Genomic DNA, 23,031 nt, shown 5'->3' with positions numbered 1-23,031 from the left:
TGTGGCAGGTGTATTGATGTAGTCTCACTTTTTCAACCCCACAGGTAGGCGCCTCTGCCAAGGAGCAGATCTGGAGGGACGCCGTCAGTGCCGTGAGGAGGACGGAGGGTCGCAAGCGGCGCCTGGCCCAGGTGAGAAAACGCTGGCAGGATATCCGGTGCTGGACGCGGAGGATCGCACGGGTCCTGCTGGGGAACTCACCTGTGGGCCCTAAGAACCATGGCCGTCGCCGTCTGACCCACATCCACAAGCGTGTGCTGGCGGTGGTCTTTCCAGACATGGACAGGCGCTTACGGGAGAAGCAGCAGCAGGAAGGGGGTAGGTACATGTGTGTTTGATGTGTGTCACCAGCATTTGTAAGTGCGCAGTTGCATGGATACACTGCCAGTGTTTAAATGTGCGGTGCAGGTCCTGTCACCCACAGTATAGCGGTGCTGTCCTTCCTCCCTTCCCCTCCTTGCCATGTGTTCCCTGGTCTGTGTGTAGTCACTCTTTCACAAGGTCATCTGGGCTGGCAGTTTATCCACGTGACCAATGCTTGCAGCATCATGTGTGGGGGTGGTGTGTAACAGGTTTTGGGACCTTGCCTGTGCCCTGTCCAGTTCAGTACTTGTGGGGTCCATGTCAATTGGCACTGATGCTGAGTCCAGACATAGGAGTATGTCTCTGAAGTGTAATGCCTTACAGCAAGCATGTCCTATGTTGTTGCCTGTGACATGATGTGCATGAGTGTGCGATACGCAGAGTGCAGGGATGGTGGCCTGTGTTGCAGTCATTACCATTCAGGACCATGGAATATTGTGGCCACTACTGTCCCCTGGGGCATATTTTGCTAGGTATCATGTGTGTCATCACAATATGTGGACACTCAGTGTCTACAGCATAGGATGTGCTCTGTGCCATTGTCCCCTGGCACCATGTATATTTACGTAACGTGTTCTACAAGTGTCCACTGTACAGCCTGACCTAATTTTCCTCGTTCATACTCACGGTGGCCAGTGCCTGTGTGTCTTGTTACAATTATCTGATGATGACCATTTGTAAATGAGATCGTTGTAGAGGCGCACATGGGGTATTTTGGGTCCAATATGGGTTTCTGGCAGCCCATGTGTATTTCTCCCAGACTAAGAGATGCAAGTGCTTCCTGTGTCTCATCAAATTGTCGCATGTAGGGGGTGGTTGGTGCGGGCAAGGCCTACATGTCCACACCTGAAATCTCATTGCTCGGTCTGGCCAGTGTGTGATGTTTGTCTGGACATACACTCAAGGTGCAGTGTCCCATTCATGTTGGGCATGTTTTTAAGTATTACCTTTGCAGCATGTGCCTCAAGTTCATGGAGATGGTCCCTGATCATCCCTAGTTACGGCAACTCTGTGTGGTGCAGATGCAGTGCTGGATTGGCCCCAGAGCCTGGCTCCTCTGTCCAAATCCATATCATGTCATTTGCAAATGTGTCATGCTCTCCATAGTTTCTCAGTGGCATGGTGGGTGAACCAACTGTGTGTTGCAGGGCCTATATATGTACCTTGTATTGTAGATGTTACTCATCTTTCATTTCAGGCTATGCACTGTAACCTATGTAGATTTGACTCATGTGACATATGTATACAGGTGTCTGATTAATTCCTGTTTATTCACCTTGCCCACAGCATCGTCGGGGGACACGGATGGAGACACCGGCACGGACCGTGCGGAGGGACCGGGCACCAGTGCCAGCAGTGACATCTTAGCTGGCACATCGAGTGGAACTGAGGCCGAGGGGAGTGAGCCGGAGGACCTGTCCACTGCCACCACAGAATATGAAGCTGACTGGTCCGAGGCTGAGCTCTCCGAGGGGGCGGAGGATGCTCCAACAGCTGACAGCAGCACAACATCTCTCCCCGCCCCCTCCATTGCCATCACCGGCCTTCCACTTGCTCGTGTCCCTTCCTGGCGTGCTAGGTCACCACGTGTCTCCTTCCTGCCAGGCACCACACCCCCTGCCCCTGTCTCCACTGCTGCCGCCAATGCCGAGTCTGTGGACATCCTGCGGCAGTTGCAGGTTGGTCAGGCTGAGATGCTTAATGTCCTCCATGGCCACAGCCGAGTGCTCAACAACATGGAGGCATACTTGGAGGGCATTTCAGCATCGCAGGCTGACAAACGCAACTTGCTGCGGTCTATTGACTCGACACTGACTGCAGCAGTGGATCTCCTGCAGCACTTCGTCCCACCCCCTACCCATGCCCCATCCACACTTCCCACTCCCATGCCTGTCCCACATACACCCAGACATCAGCATGCACACACCCCACCAGACACAGGACCCACACCAGCAGGGAAGGCAAAGCGCACACCTCCTGGCACGCACGCACAGGGTGAAGTAGGCACACCCACTGGGTCGGGGGGGAAACGGAAGACACGCAGCCAGAGTGGGAGTCCACATTCCTCACGACCACCACCCTCCAAATCCACTCCCCTCAGCTCTCCTGGCCAAGAGTCGGACACAGAGCCAGTCCTGCCCAGTCTGTCCATCAGCCCCAGTGTGGCACCACCCCGCAAGCGGTGGAGGCAGGACACCGGCAGGGGAGTTGAGTCCCCCCCCTGTCCACACCCCCCCCCCAGTAGCGCTGCGACCCATCCCTCCAACCCCTCCCCCTCCTTGGGGCCTGTGGTTCCTTCGGGTGCAGGGGAGACGCTGGGCGACCTGGCAGTAGTGTGCAGCGCCGTGCTCGAATCCACCTTTGGCGCTGCCCCACCCCCTGTGTTGGAGTCGTCCGTCCCTGCACCCACAACACCTCCCCTTGCCCCTCCTGTCCCTGCGGTGCCTGGTCCTTCCCCCCCAACATGATGCCCCCCCCCTGTGAAAGACAAAGGAGTCTGACTGTGCAGGCAAGCTAGGGGACACACGTACCACTGTGTCCCCCATCCGGATTAGAGTCATGGACTGCCCTATGGGCCTTGTATATATTGACATTTATGATGATTATTACTTACATCCTGCTGAATAAAGCAATTTGTTTTTTCCTTTGAACACTACTGTTTATCTGGTATTGCTGTTGGTGGACCAGCTCCATGATTTTGGGTGGTGATAATGTGTTGGGTGTGTGGGAAATGTAGTCTTGTGCTGGTCATAGGGTGGACCCTGGTATCTGTGTGCCATCACAAGCTGTTGGCTACATTACTTTGTTCATGTAAGCAATTACTGCATGGTGACATCGTCCAAATGTGTGTTCCTTCCTCTGTGTAACCGGACATCTTCCCTGCAGGGTGTTTCCACTATGTGGTGCTGAGCTGTGTCTACATCAGCTGGGTGTGTGACGGACTCCTTCAACTTTGCACATGCATGCTGAGCGATGTCTCCACCTGCATCATTCGTGGCATCCTTGGTGGTCACTGTACTTGTGTATGTAGACTGTTGACATTACTTCATGTGGACATGTTCTCTTTTAGGCGCTATGCATGTGTGTACTCCCAGCCTCGCACACATGTGGTACATGTACTGCAGGGTCTTTGTGCACCTGACTGACATTTGTGGGCATTGTATCTGTGGCTACTCCACCCTTTGCGTTCCATGGGCACTGCTGGGAGGACTCTGCACCCACCCCTCCTGCGTCTGGGCACTGCTGGGAGGACTCTACACCCACCCCTCCTGCGTCTGGGCACTGCTGGGAGGACTCTGCACCCACCCCTCCTGTGTCTGGGCACTGCTGGGAGGACTCTGCACCCCCCCCTCCTGCGTCTGGGCACTGCTGGGAGGACTCTGCACCCACCCCTCCTGTGTCTGGGCACTGCTGGGAGGACTCTGCACCCACCCCTCCTGTGTCTGGGCACTGCTGGGAGGACTCTGCACCCACCCCTCCTGTGTCTGGGCACTGCTGGGAGGACTCTGCACCCACCCCTCCTGCGTCTGGGCACTGCTGGGAGGACTCTGCACCCACCCCTCCTGTGTCTGGGCACTGCTGGGAGGACTCTGCACCCACCCCTCCTGCATCTGGGCACTGCTGGGAGGACTCTGCACCCACCCCTCCTGTGTCTGGGCACTGCTGGGAGTGATAGGCACCCACCCCTCCTGCGTCTGGGCACTGCTGGGAGGACTCTGCACCCACCCCTCCTGTGTCTGGGCACTGCTGGGAGTGATAGGCACCCACCCCTCCTGCGTCTGGGCACTGCTGGGGGGACTCTACACCCACCCTTCCTGCGTCTGGGCACTGCTGGGAGGACTCTGCACCCACCCCTCCTGTGTCTGGGCACTGCTGGGAGTGATAGGCACCCACCCCTCCTGCGTCTGGGCACTGCTGGGAGGACTCTGCACCCACCCCTCCTGTGTCTGGGCACTGCTGGGAGTGATAGGCACCCACCCCTCCTGCGTCTGGGCACTGCTGGGGGGACTCTACACCCACCCTTCCTGCGTCTGGGCACTGCTGGGAGGACTCTGCACCCACCCCTCCTGTGTCTGGGCACTGCTGGGAGTGATAGGCACCCACCCCTCCTGCGTCTGGGCACTGCTGGGAGGACTCTGCAACCACCCCTCCTGCGTCTGGGCACTGCTGGGAGGACTCTGCACCCACCCCTCCTGTGTCTGGGCACTGCTGGGAGGACTCTGCACCCACCCCTCCTGTGTCTGGGCACTGCTGGGAGGACTCTGCACCCACCCCTCCTGTGTCTGGGCACTGCTGGGAGGACTCTGCACCCACCCCTCCTGCGTCTGGGCACTGCTGGGAGGACTCTGCACCCACCCCTCCTGCGTCTGGGCACTGCTGGGAGGACTCTGCACCCACCCCTCCTGTGTCTGGGCACTGCTGGGAGGACTCTGCACCCACCCCTCCTGTGTCTGGGCACTGCTGGGAGGACTCTGCACCCACCCCTCCTGCGTCTGGGCACTGCTGGGAGGACTGCACCCACCCCTCCTGTGTCTGGGCACTGCTGGGAGTGATAGGCACCCACCCCTCCTGCGTCTGGGCACTGCTGGGAGGACTCTGCACCCACCCCTCCTGTGTCTGGGCACTGCTGGGAGGACTCTGCACCCACCCCTCCTGTGTCTGGGCACTGCTGGGAGGACTCTGCACCCACCCCTCCTACGTCTGGGCATGTACGCTCCATACATACACTGTTGGGGTGGGGGTACGCTCCATACATACGCGGGTGTGGGTACGGTCCGTACATACACTGGTGTACATACACGGGTGGGGGTACGGTCCGTACATACACTGTTGGGGTGTAGGTACGCTCCATAGATACGCGGGTGGGGGTATGCTCCATACATACGCAGGTGGGGGTACGCTCCATACATACGCGGGTGTGGGTACGATCCATACATACACTGTTGGGGTGGGGGTATGCTCCATAAATACTCGGGTGTGGGTACGGTCCATACATACACTGTTGGGGTGGGGGTACGCTCCATACATACACGGGTGGGGGTACGGTCCGTACATACACTGTTGGGGTGGGGGTACGCTCCATACATACGCGGGTGTGGGAACGTTCCGTACATACACTGTTGGGGTGGGGGTACGCTCCATACATACGCGGGTGTGGGTACGGTCCGTACATACACTGTTGGGGTGGGGGTACGCTCCATACATACGCGGGTGGGGGTACGATCCTTACATACACTGGTGTACATACACGGGTGGGGGTACGGTCCGTACATACACTGTTGGGGTGGGGGTACGCTCCATATATACGCGGGTGTGGGTACGTTCCGTACATACACTGTTGGGGTGGGGGTACGCTCCATACATACGCGGGTGTGGGTACGGTCCGTACATACACTGGTGTACATACACGGGTGGGGGTACAGTCCATACAGACACTGTTGGGGTGGGGGTACGCTCCATACATACGCGGGTGTGAGTACGCTCCATACATACGCGGGTGGGGGTACGCTCCATACATACGCGGGTGTGGTTACGGTCCGTACATACACTGTTGGGGTGGGGGTACGCTCCATACATACGCGGGTGTGGATACGGTCCGTACATACACTGTTGGGGTGGGGGTACGCTCCATACATACGCGGGTGGGGGTACGGTCCATACATACACTCTTGGGGTGGGGGTACGCTCCATACATACGCGGGTGTGGGTACGGTCCGTACATACACTGGTGTACATACACGGGTGGGGGTACGGTCCGTACATACACTGTTGGGGTGGGGGTACGCTCCATACATACGCGGGTGGGGGTGCGCTCCATACATACGCGGGTGGGGGTATGCTCCATACATGCGCGGGTGTGGGTACGGTCCGTACATACACTGTTGGGGTGGGGGTACGCTCCATACATACGCGGGTGAGGGTACGGTCCATACGTACACTGTTGGGGTGGGGGTACGCTCCATATATACGCGGGTGGGGGTACACTCCATACATACGCGGGTGGGGGTACGGTCCGTACATACACTGTTGGGGTGGGGGTACGCTCCATACATACGCGGGTGAGGGTACGGTCCGTACGTACCCGTGCCCACGCTGTGGAATGCTTGTGCGGCCCGTACCCAGGCCTTTGGCACATGGGTACGGGCTGTACCGCCATTGTTGGGGTGACGTGGGTGTGGGCGTGGTACGACTCGTACCCACGCTCTTAAGGCGTGGGTACGGTACATACCTGTATTGTTGTGTTGCCGGTTCGCGTTGTCGCCCACTTCCGTTGTGGCGGACGCTGGCGTTGCTGGACACGCCCCCACCCCCTCGAAGTGACCAGGGCCTGGAGGTCAGGTATGTCCAGGGCATGTGTGCTGTGTGACTTGGGTGGGGGTTTTGTGTCCTGCCCCTGCCCCCCCCCCCCTTTGCCCCTGGGTGTTGTTCTGACCTTCTGCGGCGTCTGCGTCGGTACCTGTAGAGGAGGTCGACTGCTATGAGGGCCGGGATGACACGTAGGTTCGGGTCCATGTCTGTCCGTCGCGTACAGGTGCTCCTTGTGCGCGTCGTCCTGATTTCCCGGCAGTTTTTGGCTGCCGGAAAATATGCTCCGTGCGGGATGACGTCGGTGCGAATCGTATTTCCTGGTTCGTGGAACGCAGGCTGCATACGTCCCGACGTCACGTCGGCGCTTTTCCGGATGTCATTTGTATGTTTATTTTCCTCGGTTGGTGTTTTGTACGAATCATACGGAAATAGTGTTTCCGTGCGAATCGTACTTGCATGTTTGTAAAGTTTTACAACCGGGTACGAGTCGGACGGAGAAAAGCCTCCGTCCGACGGTTCGTACCCGGTTTCTCCAGGATCCTAATCGGGACCTAAATGTAGACTGACGAATCTCCATTTCAATAAATTAAGTGGAAACTTCTACAATGGAATTTATGACTGAATCGTTATTATTGTTTAATTTTCTGCCTGTTTGTGCAGATCTCCACTATCAGGGCATAAATCTCCCATTGGAAAGCAATAAAGAGTTTCATTAAGTTTTAATTTTAAATAAAAAAGGATTAGTAAAGCACATTTCCTAACTCCTATTCTCCTTATAATACCACATTAACAATGGATAAGACATCTGCAATACAAGTAACTGGATTATTAAATTTCAAGGTAAATGTTTTTAAATTTGTATTTACATTATTCTATTAATTAAATTAAATTATAATTTTCCCTTTCTACTTCTTATAGTATTGTTTGTGTTGAATGTGTCACAGTGTTAGACGCACGTTGTATATGATTATATTTTTTTTATGTATTTGTTTAAAAAATAAGTTATCATTTAGAAAGGATTGTATTAATAATTGAAATTCACAATATTGGTCATGAATTTATTGATGTTTTTATTGTACTTTTATGATTGCTTTTGCTAATCGAAATAAAGTAAATAAAATAAAGGTATTCCCCATATTTCAACCAAAAACCACAGTCCTGATCAACAGTGGGTGCAGAACAGGGGCATTGTTTAAAATGGGAAGTAGAATGTAAAATACTGCAAGTATGTGGTAATAGCAGCGAAGAAAGATAAAATTGTGGAATGAAAATATAAATGAATCACGGGACCAGGCAAGCAACATCAGGAGGATTTACAGCAGCATTGACAAGCTTGAGAGCAAGAAGATGTCAAGATAATCCGTATTAAACTGATATGAACATAAATAAATAAAAGAGAAGCTAAATGAACTAAATCATAGGAAAACGCCTGAGCTCCTATGGTATTTAAAACGTCATGTAACATGGCTCTGAAACCCAGTCGCTTAGTATTGGGTGCAAAATTTGAAAATGTAAGTTTGAAAGGCCAAAGTCCAAAAATATACATTTGAAAAAGGACACTTTTAAATGAAAAACCTTTTAAAAGTTTTGAAAAGGGATTGAGTTTTAATTATAGAACGGGGTTTGTGACTAGGATATGTGGTGTGAATTAGAACAGACGGCTAGTTAAAAGATGAGTGTTAGTATAAGTGTCACTGATAGGGTTGCAGGTCAGTGGCAGTGTTTGCCTTTGGGTCTGGGTAGCATTAGGGATAGATTTAATGTTAGTGTAAGTAAAAGTGTGGTTTAGGAGCTCTTCTACGACATTATAGACTTTTCTATATCGACCTCCAAAAATACTGTTTGGGGAATACTGACTTCTTCAATACCTTAAAGATAAATATATAATAGCAAAAAAAGAATTACAGACAAATACTGGAAAAGTACACGATTTTTAAAGATGAGTGGATGAATTAATGAAAAGAATTAACAAATTAAAGTTAGCATGCATTAAAAATATTGAGACGGCAGTCTTGAGAGGCTGGTGACCTCCTGTTGCATTTAATACAACATTAAATTATAAGTTAGAAACTGAAGTTTTTGACTTCGCCAGGTAGAATGTAACACCAATATATAAATTATAAAAACAAAATGATCCAAACAATGGACCTTTAATTATGTAAATGTTGGCATGACCTAAGAGCAAGAGAATAATTGGTCGGTAATTGACTGAAGAAACTGGGTAAATACAAAACTGTATACGTCCAGACTAATGGCCTTCTAGCTTGGGGATAAAATTCAAAACATTTCATTGCAGACCTTTGAGATTCCTATAAAAAATGAGAGGGACAAGAGGAGTAAACTGTCCGTACAGAAGGGTAATGTACTTGAAATGAACATATACAAAAATGCCAGGATTTAGAGAGCCTTGGCAAACACAAATCCAGAGGAAATACATTAAAAATCCAACCATCAGAGTATCAGGAAATGTAAAACAGCAGGATACATTTTGAAAATGCAGAAAGTACACAGGGCAAATAAGGCCAGGAGAACAGATGCACGTTAGGAACACTGCAGAAGTCAACACACAGAAACGGGAAACAACCTTTACAACGCAGTCATTACATCGCACTACATTTACAACGCAGTCATTACATCGCAACATCCTTTACAACGCATGTCACTACAACACATCCATTACATTGCATGTTACTAAAACGCATGACACTACAACGCAGGCATTACATCGTATGTCATTACAACGCATACCATTGCAATACATAGTACCCCTACACTATCCAACACTTACCCTACTTTTGCACCCCCTGGAGTTAGAATAGTAATTTTTACCCCTGCCCTATCCAACACTTACCCTACTGTTGCCCCCCCTGGAGTTAGAATAGTAATTTTTACCCCTACACTATCCAACACTCACCTAAAATGCAATGTAATGGTATGCGTTGTAATGGTATGCGTTGTAAAGGTATAATACGATGTAATGGAATGCATTGTAAATGTAGTTTAAAAAAATGTGTTGTAGTGGTATGCGCTGTAAATGTATGCGTTGTAAAGGATGCTGTGATGTAAAACTGCGTTGTAAAGGGATGTGTTGTAAATGTATGCGTTGTAACGTCATACATTCCACAGAAACATATGGAAATGTAACATTGGAAATACTTTCATGAACAGTGAAATTGTCTGGGAAAAGCTAATAGTTATGAACTTCTTTCAATGTACGGAGTAATGTATCGATTGGCAGAGACTCAATGGTGAGCTTTTATCATAAACTAGTTGTAGCTGATGGACCATCGTGCAATCAACACTCACTGACAAACAACAATATACTTGGCGTTCACATGGCAGGCAGATCAGGGGTGCGCGTTGCACAAACATCAATCCTGCTTGTTTTTCCAACAAATCTGTGGCGTCCATTTGAGGAGAAAAGTAGTGTAATCATATAACAAAAAAATTGGCATGAGGTGAAAGACGCTGGATAAATATGTTGCAATCCCCAATCTGCTTTCATCAGTGCCCAGAGCCCATATTCCCAGAGGAAGCTTTCCCTCAAGAACAGCGGATCCTTTTCAAGTGATTTCCCCCCTTTCAGGTGTATATTCTCCAGTCTACTACAGCCTCCAACCATTGATCCATTCCATTGTCAATCAAAAGAAAGGGGCGTCGATTTCATGCCTTCTTTTTCTAACACTTTTTCTTACGATTTGTAATGGATTCCAAAGTGGACATTAGGACAGGCAAGACTTTTGTGAAATGCAATGTGCCTTTGATCGAATTGTGATTGCAAAGCCTGCAATCGCAGTCTTCGTGGCCACAAATATTAGTCAAAAAGACATATGGCCTATTTAGATCTCTGGGGATGGGGTTTATATTTCTGCAGACGGGATATCTGTCACCGTTGTGATGGAGTAACCCGTCGGATGGGTCTAAATCAGGCCCTTGAGTTCTCCTTCCCGGCTCCAGCAGCTAAAGTTAAGTGGATTGTTTTTGCAGTTAGTTTTTTAATGCATTAACACAGCTGCTGGACGAGGAGGCCTGGCTGGTGAGAGTTCACTAGCAACATCTGGGAGCGCCTGAGGAGTTCCGGTTCTCCTTTCCTCTGAAGAATCATTTGACTACTTGGGCCTTGGCCAAGCGGGCAACGGCCATATGGGATTTTACAAAAGCACTTAGGTAGAGTTGTTTTTTTGCTCAAAGTGCCTTTTCCTTCAAGCCTCAGAGAACAGGAAAAGAGCACTTTAGACAATGATGACATAAGCAGTCCTTGGCTTGCTTCAACGGTGTGATTTATTGCTCTACTGACACATAAGCACATAAGGTTAAACAAGGGGCAGGCCCATGTAGCAAGACACACTTGGGCCATGTTGTGTATTCTTCACGCAAAGGCTCACGGGAGCTCCTGATAATGGGCTTTCTTGAGAACAAAGACACTCAGAATGGACTTTATCAGACCTGCAAATGGAAGGTATTGGGGACTGGTAGATTTCTTTCTAATCCACAGATTGCTGGATGTGCCCATGGCTTGTGGCCCTCAAAGTGTTTAGACTGTTTGGAAGTTACCTTAAAAATCGACTCAAGTTTATTTCCCCTTAGGGACTGTCAGGATCCTTGAGTGGTCTCATGTGACTGGAAGGGGAGGAACTTTTCTTTTAAACAATAAAATAAGAGCAACCCCTTTGGATGTTGGCATTTATTGATGCGGGACTACATTTTTTTGAGGAAGTCAATATTCTGTTAATCACATAGGATCCTGGACCAGGGAAAGGGGCAGGGGTGACAGACATCTAGTTCTTGGGTTTGGAATATTGATGAAAAGACCAAGGAGCAAATCCTTCTGTGTCCGGGATCCAACGTTATACCTTGAGGTTAGTGGTCCATGGGGGAAGCGCATTCCCACATCACTATTCAAGAAATGGACAGTCTTATTAAAATGAAGTAGGTTTATTTACCATCAAGGGCCCCATTATGAGCTCTCTGGACATCGATTGCCGGATACTGTGGGCCGGAATCTTCCAATCTATCCAGTATCTCAGCACCTGTTTTGAGGAATGCACATTATTTCACCAGGAATGGGGAATAACGTGTGGACTGTGGGATACTAGGGCCACATTTCACATGTGTCTGGAGGAGATGGCAAATATGTAGGGGAGGGGGTTTCTCATGGGCTCATGTCGGCTGTGGTGCACTGGAGAGGTGGGGGGGTGGTCGGGAAGTTTAGATACTTTTTCAAGTGTGGGAACCCTTTCTACTTCATCATGCTGAAGCATTTGGGCAGGTGGGGGGCACACACAGCCAGTGCTTACTGCTCCTGCAGCTCTCCTTGCAAGTCTGAGTTGGTGGTTTGAGGCACTGAATGATCAATACCGGAAGTGGTAGATCTAATAATTCAATGCCTGGAGACACTGGGCAGTCCATGGATGCCACCCAACCCCATTTTCCCCGGAGATAACACTCTGGCCAACATGTAATAGGGGCCTTTAAACTTTATTTTTTGCCCATTTTCTTAAGTGACCAGCTATGTATTTATGTTGTCATTTGGGGAAGTGAAAGTGAGTTCTGACAGAAAGTGCACATTTAGGGCCTAATTACGAGTAGGTCGGTATATTCCGACTCGTTGGTAAACCTCTGTTTAAGCACAGATCGGAATTACGAAATAAAAGGTATTTAATGCAACCGATAATTATCGGATGCATTAAATACTTCAACCGTTAATACATTTTAATAGATCATACATGCCGAAACTTAACAGGGGAAATATGTATGTTATTTACCAAATCATCCAGATTTCAGTGCGTTAAACACCCAAATCTGCATGGTATTCCGCTCAAACTCGTAATAGGTGTTATTTATCACACCCAATAAATAACTTACCCCATGGTTTTGTTTTTTATTAGGTGCGCAAAACAGCTCCTAAACTCATTATCAGGTCCTAAACAGGGCGAATGTGAATGGTATTTATCGGGCCATGCGAGGCTTGGTGCATAATCACCAAAATCTGCATGTTATTCCCCATAAACTCGTAATAGGTGCTATTTATCATACTGGATAATTAGCAAACCCAAGGGTATCATTATTTACCAGGTGCGATAAATAGCACCAAAACTCATAAAGTGACCCTTTGCTTCAGGTTCAATACGTTTCTGCCGAGCATATATACACACATGAAAGCAACGTGTAGGTCTCAGGGTCAGCATCAGGGCTGTGTTTCATTGGCGCAGTGGGTGCAGAGGCACTGGAGACCATGGGCTGAGTGGTTCACTGAACCCTGGTCATTGCTATATTTCAAAAGTCAAACAGCGGCCAGGTGGCCCATTTTTTGCCTTGCACTAGGCCCAAGACACACTAGCTACACCATTGGTCAGCACTCACTTAGTTCACTCAAACCTTCATCGTTCATAGACTGAAAGAATCTGACATTAGTAACTCCTGTTTGTACAATACTTGGGACTGACCTAAAAACCCAGTGTAACAGGCTACAACTCCACCATGGCCAGTTCCAAGCCCAGCTGCGAATATAGGAGGGTTATGCATGGGGTTAGCTACCACACCATGTAAAAAAAACTCCTAGCTACAGAAACGTCAACCAAAGGACCAAGAGTCATCCTGGAATTGGTGAGAGAGGAATCTCCTTCACGGAGAGCTATGACGCTTTGGGTCGAAAGTCAGATATCCCTGGAAGCCACAAAGCCGATCCATCTGCTTTCAACCAAGACCAACAGCATCGGGACATGGAACGTGAGGATCATGTATAAGACAGGCAAGACAGCCCAAGTGGCAGCAGAAATGAAAAAATACAAGCTTTCCCTGTTTGGCATCAGTGAGACCAGATGAACACAGTCCGGACAGAAAAGACTGACTCCAGTAGGAATGCTGCTGTATTCTGGAAACAAAGAATAGAATGCCCCATGTACTCAGGGAGCAGCCCTGATGCTATCACCAGCAGACAACAGAGCTCTGACTGTGTGGGAAGCCCAGGGTCTTAGATTCATCACAATGACCTTCCGCATAAAGTAGAAGAGAATCAATATGAATATTATTCAGTGCTATGCAGCTACAAATGACAGCAAAGAAGAGAAAATAAAACAGTTGTACAACAGACTCCCGTCCATCTCGGAGAAATGCCTTGAGAGAGGCATCGCCATACTGATAGGGGACCTCAATGCCAAGATTGGAAGCGACAACACTGGGTCCGAAAAAGTCATGGGCAACCATGGCCTTGGTGACGTAAATGAGAACGGTGAAAGACTCGCAGATCACTCTGCCCTGAACAGTCTGCTGCTAGGCAGTAGTACATTACCACAAAAAATAATCCACAAGACAATATGGGTGTCTCCAGACCATTTCTCAGGTGATGTGAACCTACCTCTAAAGTCCACAACATGGCCCTGCAGAGATGAAATGAACCTACCTTAGGATGTTCGATGTGCCCCGTGTCAATCATGTGGATCAACCCCGTGGCCATTCCTCTTACTCGTGAGAAGAACAGCAAGGAAGTCAGATGGGACTGAGGGAGGAGATCCTATTGTGGGGCTAATATGCAGGCACAATTCACATGTGTTTTGTCATTGTATGTATTTAGGAGACACAACAGAAGGCTTATGAAATCCTGCTCTTCCTGTGGGAGCGTGTCCTCCTAGCCCTGGTGTGTGCTCAACAATATGAAAGGTAAGTACCTGCGATCAACTGGGCTCTTCAGAAGTGCTCTGTGCGCTCAAAGGAACGGTGATACTTCTCACTGAAGGTTGGAGTATCCCTAGCCTTTTGTATGGTTTAGTACAACATCTGTAGAAGGAGATACAATGGTATGTTAAACTCCCAATCTTGATACATAGACATTCATTATTCCCATGAAATACGTGAATACCATCACCAGTCACCTAATATCTTCTGTATTAACCTGTGGACATTCCTGGGGAGTTTCTGTGCTTCAAAGCTCCTTTCGGACAGTATTGCGCATGAAATCACCTGCTCGGCGAAATAATCCACGAAGATATTTAGTAACAAATGACGCATTAGTCTTGAATAAATTAGTCTCAGAAGTAGGGCTAATCGCTAAAGTAACAATAGTCTCTTCTAACTCTAATTGCTCTGATTATTCTCAGACACAAGTATAAGCAATTCCTATGTCCGGCTTGGCTTGTGTTTATTTTTGCTTTAGCGTCATGCGTGCATACACGATACCTGATTTTAACTTGTTGTCCCTTTCACTTTGCAGGTTCAGATTCAGGTCCTGTGACTTAGCAGTGATTCTTTTGACTCTGCAGCGGAGGCCTGAGTTCCAGGATGTCAGGTAAGTTGTGTGTTGCCACCTTCTGCCTCAAGCGGCTTCAGTGACTGTAGACAAAGCACGTTCTATTGTTTGGGCACGGCTTAAAAAGACTGCTAGCCCATGACCGCACCCAGCCACATCCAATATGGACACCGAGAATGCTGTGATCTCAGGAGATCTGTGCAGTCTATAATTACAGAGGCAGCACTAAACAAAGGAACATCCAGTGCTCATATCGTGAAAACTAAGAAAACTAAACAAGGTAACAATAACAGATATAAAAGCTTTAACACAAGCACTCAGGGGCATATCTCACTGATAATAGCTAGAGCACTCTTTGCTCTGGGCATATTTGGCAGAAGAGAGCACTCAGTGCTCCGGGGCATATATTGAAACACTGAGACATCTATAAGTGATGTGGACACCAAATGATGGAGACACGTGACACATTATAAGCCAGACACAGTGGCTTGCACAGTAGCATGATATAGGACACGGCACCTTTCAACAGAGAATCAGATCAACCATGCCTGCATTGCCAAGATGTTCTGGAGGTCCCTGCAGGATGTGAGAGTAATGAGAGGAGAGGACGTGGTGTCAGACCATCACCTAGTTGTGGCCAGGTTAAAGCTAAAACTGAAGAAAACATGGATGGAGCAGACAAACCAATGCCAGTGATATTCCACCACCCTCGTCAAAGATGTACAAAAGAGTGAATAGTCAGTCACCCTCTGTAACAAGTTTAAAGCCCTGCAAGTACTGGAGGACATCAGAGACTAAGTAGAAAGTCAGTGGAGAAGATCAAAGAAACAGTGACATCAACCTACGAGGAAGTACTGAGTCCCAAGACACACCAACATAAAGAATGGATCTCCACCGAGACTCTCCACAAAATCCAAGAGAGTAAGGAAAAGGAAGCTGCAGTCAACACCAGCCGAACACAGCAGAAAAGCTAAAGCTCCAGGCGAATTCACCAAAATTAACAAGAAAGCAAAGTGAGGGTTAAGAGCAGACAGGTGAAGAGTCATCGATGGTCTTACTACAGAAGACCAGGAAGCAGCAAGCCATGGAAACTTGAAGCTACTCTACAACATAACAAGGAAACTCTCCGTCAGATTCAGGAAGCAAGAAAGACCTGTTAAAGATGAAGATGGGAAGACTACAATGGATAACGAAGGCCAGCAATGAAGATGGGTGGAGCACTTTGAAGAAATGCTGAACTAGCCTTTGCCGAAGTCTCCACCAGACATACAGCCAGCTGAAAAGGACTTGCCAATCCACTGCAGCAGACCAATCAAGGAGGAAATACAGCAAGCCGTCAAACATCTGAGAAATGGGAAGGTAGCAAACCTGATAACATTCCTGCAGAGGCACCGAAGACAGACAATGAAACATCAGTAGAAATGCTCTACTCCATGTTTGGAAGGATCTGGGAAGAGGAAAAGGTGCCATCAGACTGGAAGGAGGGATATCTCATCAAGATCCACAAGAAAGGTGACCTGAGACACTGCGCAAACTGCAGAAGGATAAGTCTTCTACCAACCCCAGGCAAAATGCGTTCAATAGAGTTATCCATAACAGAATGAAGCAACATGTCGATGTTCAGTTGCGGTGCCAGCAAGCAGGCTTCTGCAAAGGTAGATCTTGCACAGACCAGATTGCTACACAGCACATCATCACCGAGCAGTGGTTGGAATGGATCTCCCCCATCTATGTCAACTTCATCGACTATGAGAAAGTATTCAACAGCGTGGACAGAGAGACCCTTTGGAAGCTTCTCCGCCATTATGGTGTGCCAGATAAAATTGTAAGAATCATCAGGAACTCTTATGAGGCAATGACCTGCAAGATAGTCCATGGAGGACAACTCACAGAAGTTTTCCCAGTGAGGACCGGAGTCCGCCAGAGTTGTGTGCTCTTGCCTTTTCTCTTCCTGCTAGTCATAGACTGTACATGAAGACATCCACAGCAAGGAGAAGAAATGGGATCCAGTGGACAGCTTGGACATAGCTCGCAAACTGACCTTTGTCAATGACCTGGCCCCACCCTTCCATACCCATCTGCAGATGCAAGAGAAGACCAACCACGTGGCAGCCACATCAGCACAACTTGGCCTCAACATCCACAGGGGAAAAACCAAGATCCTGAAGGTGAACACGACCAGCACAAGTGCAGTGACTCTTGTAGGCGATGCACTGGGAGAGGTTGAGGCCTTCACCTTCCTGGGCAGTGTCATAGACAAGTAGGGCGGCACAGACACCGACATCAAGGCAAGAATAGGCAAAGCAAGGGCTGCCTTCACTCAGCTAAAGAAGATCTGGTGCTCCAAGGACCCAACGCTGCAAACCAAAATCATGCTTTTTTACACCAACATAAAAACAGTCCTTTGTAAGGAGCTGAAATTGGACGATAACAGTGACCAACACAAACAAAGTCCAGGCCTTTATCAACACCTTTCTGAGGAAAATCATCCAAACCTGCTCACCAAACACAATCAGCAACAACAACCAATGGCAGCCGACATTCCAACTCCCAGCTCATACAGAAATCATGAAAAGATGCTGGTGCTTGGTAGGTCACACCCTTAGCAGGCCCACAACAAACACCACCAAGCAAGCCCTAACCTGGAACCCTCAAGGGAAAAGGAAAAGAGCAAGGCAAAGAAACACCTGGCATTGAAGCGGACTGCAAGGAGACGGGTTACACCTGAAGTCAGACTGCAAGAAAAGACGCAGGCAGAGATGGCTGGAGAGTCCTGGTTGAAGGCTCATACCCCAGGAGCGCTAGGACGCTAAGTAAGTAACAGTCTATGTAGAAGAGTGTCAGTATTATGTGTTTAGCCAGTCCGCAGGCCTTGAACTTATTTATATTTATTTATTTTCAGCAAGCTTCTGGAATACATCTGGGCTGATATAAACATGTTTATAAAAATGAGCTCTGCATATTAGAAAAAAAGAGTGTCCTTAGAAATCCACCTGTCTACTACAGAGTGATTTAAGGGTTTATATGATTATGATGTACGACCTGTTCCCCACCAAAGCTCCCTGGCACATTGTCAAGAATGTTGTTTTCTTCTTGGTCTGGCACGCTGTCAGGGCAGAGGCACAGTGTTCATGATTTGTTTTCACTGAATATATTTATTTCAGAAACGTTTCTAACAGAACATGTTTCTTTGCAATAGGGAGCAGTAAACATTCAGGGAAAGGGTGACTTTAGAAAACGCTTTAGAAGCCCATGAGGGATCATTTGGCAGCGATGATTGTCAACAATTGCTTCATTTATGATTCTTGTTAGATGTGTTTATCAGAGTTATGGAACTCTGGATCTAATTAACAGTGGAAATAATAAGCATCAGTCAAGTCCCAAATCTGCATCCAACAGGGGGTGCCAATGAAAAAGTGTCACCATCACACGGAGTTTCTAAATTTCTTTTCAGTCAGAAAAACACTTCACTTTGTAAACAGTGGTTGGACTATGACATGTGATGCCAGTAAGAGAGCCAGCTCTTCGCTAGCTTTTGTAGTTCATGTAAAACTAGCTGGCATTTTAAGGACCTTTAACAAATGCAATTAATTCAGCTTTTAAATATTGGAAAGGCTCTTGCTTCAGTATAACCAATAATACATATACCACATGGGAAACAACATGCTGGCTGGGAGCTTCCGGATTCTAAACGGGAAGTGACGTCATCCATCGCTATGTCCAGTGGATTTGTTGCAGGACCCCACAGCAATGATTATATTTAAATGGATGAGTGGAAGGGGCGCGCCACTGTGCCTGACTGTGCTCTAGCAAGGATGCCATGAGCACTGTAGGTGCAAGGAAGTAAAATGGGCCCCTTGTCTACGGGTTAGAGTCTAGACATAATCATCATTCAACGCAGGGTTGTCTTCAAGATGATTTATATGCTCAGAGATAAGAACCCCAAACTGCATTCATGTCAGGCACAACTTACACATGAGCTGCCTTATTCAAATCTTGGAATGCCGCTATGTCATCCTGGAATGCAAGTATGTCACAGCAGCTTGGGCCTAGCTGAAGCTGGCCAAGTACAATATGACACATCCCCTTTCCGTAGAACATAATAAGAACAGTAATACAATTTAACTTTACTTCTTACTATAAAAAACTAGAACATCAATGCCAATGGCCAATCTGAAAAACAAGGATATATACATGTCAACACAACCAAACCGATGCAACATTGTCATGTAACAACACACACCCACACACACACACACACACATAAAACATGGGGAGACAAAGCAAACACTATAGATGCATGGAAACACAAAACAGATGATACAACATATCTATCTATCCATCTATCCATCCATCCATCCATCCATCTATCCATCCATCCATCTATACTCATAAGATATCAAAGATAAAATGTTCCATACATGCAAAGATAAAACATCACATTTATGCATGCAACCCCACTCCTAACTCTACACATAGTCCCCCAAATACCCTGGAACTCTCCTCGTCCTCATTTCTCTTTCTATTTGTACTACATTTCCTGGCTCATCTCCTCTCTCCCACACATGACCCTCTGTATTTACTTCAGAGCCTGTAAATTCCTTGTCATTCATAAGTAAATGAGGAGAACATGAACTTGCTTCATCATGAGAATTCCTTACCACACCCCCTTGTCTCTGATACAAAGATACAAAGTCACCCTTCTAAGATTACATGTTTGTCCATTGCCCAACTCAACCCAATTTCCACCAATAGATTTGACCTTAAATGGACCGCAAGATTTTGACAAATCCCTGCCAATTCCACCCAGCTTAACTTTGACCAAGTCTCCCACCTGAATGAATCTCCTCTGTCCACCCTTTTCTAAGCAATTCTGTTTTTCCCTGAGATACTTTCAAGCATCCAGGTGGTCACCAACTTGGTGCCAGGTTGTCTGTCCTGCATCATTTCAAAATAACTTTTGCCTGTACTGACATTCACAGTAGAATGATAAGCCAATAACATATTTTTTAATGGCATCCTGCACTTGGATACCAGCAGTACATGCTAATTGCATAGTTCCTTTTACCATTTTGTTACCCTCTCGCATAGTCTATTTCCTTGGGGATTGTAGAGAGAAGTGCATGCATGCCTTACCCCACGTTTTCCAAAGAAATTAGCTGTTTCCTGTAAAATCAGTTGTGTTCCATTGTCTGTAGGTATTATTGCAGGTATGCCATCCCTCTTGAACACCTCACTTAAAACATCAATGGTTGCCTCTGTGGTGATAAACGTCATAAAAAATACCTCCACCGATTTTGACTCCACATCCACCAACACACCAGCACATTTTTCATGATCAGGAAAACAATTGAACGGAGCATTAAAATCCAAACATATTCTCTCCCAGACATATTCAGCTTCCGATACATGTCGGTTTTCCAATTTACCAACACCCACTTGCAGCCTTTTTTCAGACTGCTTGCAAATCTCACATTTTTCCACCCATTCTTTAATTTGATTGTCCATGACTGGCCACAAAAACTTCTCTTTGACCCTCCTGATGGTCAATGACTGACATAAATGTCCCTCATTAACCAATCTAATTAATGTGGCTCTAATTGCTTCCAGTGGCACAAACCTTTCCCCCCTCATCAGCAACAACTCATCGTGAACTGACAATTCATCTATGATTTTGAGATATGACTTTTACCCTTTTTATATAGTACTCTCTCCTCACCATTCCTGTCACCAATCTCACAACACTCTTGAGAGTTTCACATCTCGCTCCATTGCTGTGATCCAGTCTTTATTTTATGCAGAACTTCCTAATCCTTCAGTAGCATAATCTAATTTAGCCACTACTTCTTCAGTTGCCAATTCAGAGTGTTCAGAGAAACAATCGGCTACTCTACTTCTTCATCCAGCATCCAGATAAATATTCTACTCTACAATCATATTCTTATAATTTCACTGCCAATCTTGCTTGTCTTCCTGAACAGTTTTTTATGCCACCAGGTTCTTAAGACTTTGAGAAGTGGTTTGTGATCTGTCCTTAATACGAACACAAATTTCTCCACAAGAACACTCGGAAATATGTAGTTGCCCAAGCAGCTGCCAATGCCTCACTCTGTATGACATAATAATTCCTTTCAGGGTCCGTCAAAGAGCGTAAAGCAAGCTCTGTTTTTTCCACCTTACCATGCATCTGTGCTAATACTGCTCCTACACCCACTGCACTTGTATCCACAGTGACTATCGTCTTTAAACCCGATTAAAATGATACCAAATCTACTGTCTGGGCTATCCTAGTCTTTAACCAATGAGAAGGCTGCTTGCTGCGGTTCTCCCCATTTGAACCTCCTGCCCTTCCGTAACACTATTCTCAACAGCTCTATTTTGTGAGCAAAGTTCTACAGAAATTTAGAGTAATACTCCACAAGGGCCCATAAAGGACCTCAGTTTATCTCAGTCACTGGTAACTTTGCCATTCACAATTGCACTTACCAAGTTGTGTTTAGGTCTTATTCCTTCTCTGGTGATAAGGTAAACCAAATACTCCACCTCCTGCATACTAAACACACACTTTTCCTTATGCAAGGTTAAACCTGCCTCACCCAGGTTTGAGCATACCTCTCCCACAGTTTTATTGTGTTCTTCCTCATCTTTCTCAAACACAAGAATGTCATGCTGAAAAAATGCGACCTTATCAAGACCTGATAGTACCTGAGTTATCAACCGCTGAAATACACTTGCTGCTGAGCATAAGCAAAAGGAAGTCTGCAAAACTGGAACCTTCAGATGTTATAAACAATGTTAAATGTTTGGAGTGTGAATGGAGCTTTACTCGTTGATAAGCGCTTCTCAAGTCAAGTTTCGAGAAGTGTCTTCCCCCTGACAGCATCAGGATTATGTTATTTATGTTGGACAATGGGAAATTATCCATTATCACATTCTCATTCAGACTGTGCAAATTCACACAAAACCTAAGTGAGACATCCAATTTCTTGGCGATAATTCCCGGTGCAAGCTATTAAGTCACATTCACTGCTTCTATCATCCAGGGACTGAATTGTTTTTAAATTTGGTTTCATGCACATAGTCTTTTGCTTCTCCCAACCTGTTTTCAAAGACACGTACATTGAGTTACAATGCCCTTTAACCTCTTCAGTGCCCGTGACGAGCTGGTCTCGTCATGGGCCGCGGTTGCGCTGTGCCCATGACGAGACCAGCTCGTCATGAACCCCGCCCGCTAATGCAACGGCCGGCACAGGGCGGGGAAAGGGCGTGGCACTGAAGGAGTTAAGCCAGTTTCATCATTAACCATAACCTAGTTTCCAGCTCTGGGATCCACCTTAATATGCAGATCACATTGATGGGACCATCCTAGAATCGGAGGACCATCAGGAGCAATGTACAATTTTCCTGGTGTCTGCCGTCCTGCAAATTTGATCAATGCTCTTATGAAACCCATCTCTCCTATATCTGCTCCTTGGTATCCTTTCAAAACAACATCTGTGGAAAACAATTTCCCCCTTGACCATGTGGCATCATACATTTTCTTTGATATTATAGTGTACAAAGATCCTGTGTCTATCAGCAACAACAGTGTTTTCCCATTTATCTCAAATTCAGCTTTGGGTTGATTTCACTTCCTTCCAAGATCATTGCTTTCATTTGATCCTTCTCCCTTAATTATTAGCACTCTGTGTTCCGGTTCTTCTTCATCCACCAGCACTATTTTCTTTTGCCTGCTTTACACATGCGTGCAAAATGTCCCTGGTTACTGCACTTGCGGCCATCTTTACCCTGCACAAAACAATTTTTAGAGTTTGCTAAGTGGAAAATACTGCCATTCCTGCGACAAACCTGAGCTGTAGTCTTCCCTGATCCATTTGAGAATGAGGATCCTCTTGCTGTGTGTCTCCCTAGTGGAGGTACCACCCATGTAACGGGATTTGTTTTTTACAACATTGACCAAGTCATTGTCATCCCGCATCACGGCCACTTCCGAGCCCTTCTCCTGTCGCATGCACTTCTCTGATTCCTCTACCGCTTTAGCAATGTCTATGGCATCCTTCAAAGTAGGATTACTAGCGGTCCACAATCTTTCTAATATTTTTTTACTATTACAT

At 47.1% G+C, this 23,031-nt stretch overlaps 1 long non-coding RNA gene and 1 pseudogene across 1 annotated transcript in view; both read left to right on the top strand.

The window, feature by feature from the left end:
- Positions 1–13,308: 13,308 nt before the first annotated feature.
- On the top strand, positions 13,309–17,523 carry LOC146772757 (uncharacterized; annotated as a pseudogene).
- Positions 17,524–17,628: 105 nt separating this feature from the next.
- The window catches only part of LOC146772755 (uncharacterized), a 92,962-nt gene continuing 87,559 nt past the window's right edge, over positions 17,629–23,031 (top strand). The window contains exon 1 of the long non-coding RNA XR_014971901.1: positions 17,629–17,730. This is a non-coding gene — a long non-coding RNA (uncharacterized LOC146772755). The remainder of the gene's footprint in view (positions 17,731–23,031) is intronic.

The sequence above is a fragment of the Triturus cristatus genome, chromosome 12 (genome assembly GCF_964204655.1).
Source record: "Triturus cristatus chromosome 12, aTriCri1.1, whole genome shotgun sequence".
Classification (NCBI taxonomy): domain Eukaryota; kingdom Metazoa; phylum Chordata; class Amphibia; order Caudata; family Salamandridae; genus Triturus; species Triturus cristatus.
The sequence above is the reverse complement of the archived record's forward strand: the minus strand, read 5'-3'. Positions and strand labels throughout refer to the sequence as shown.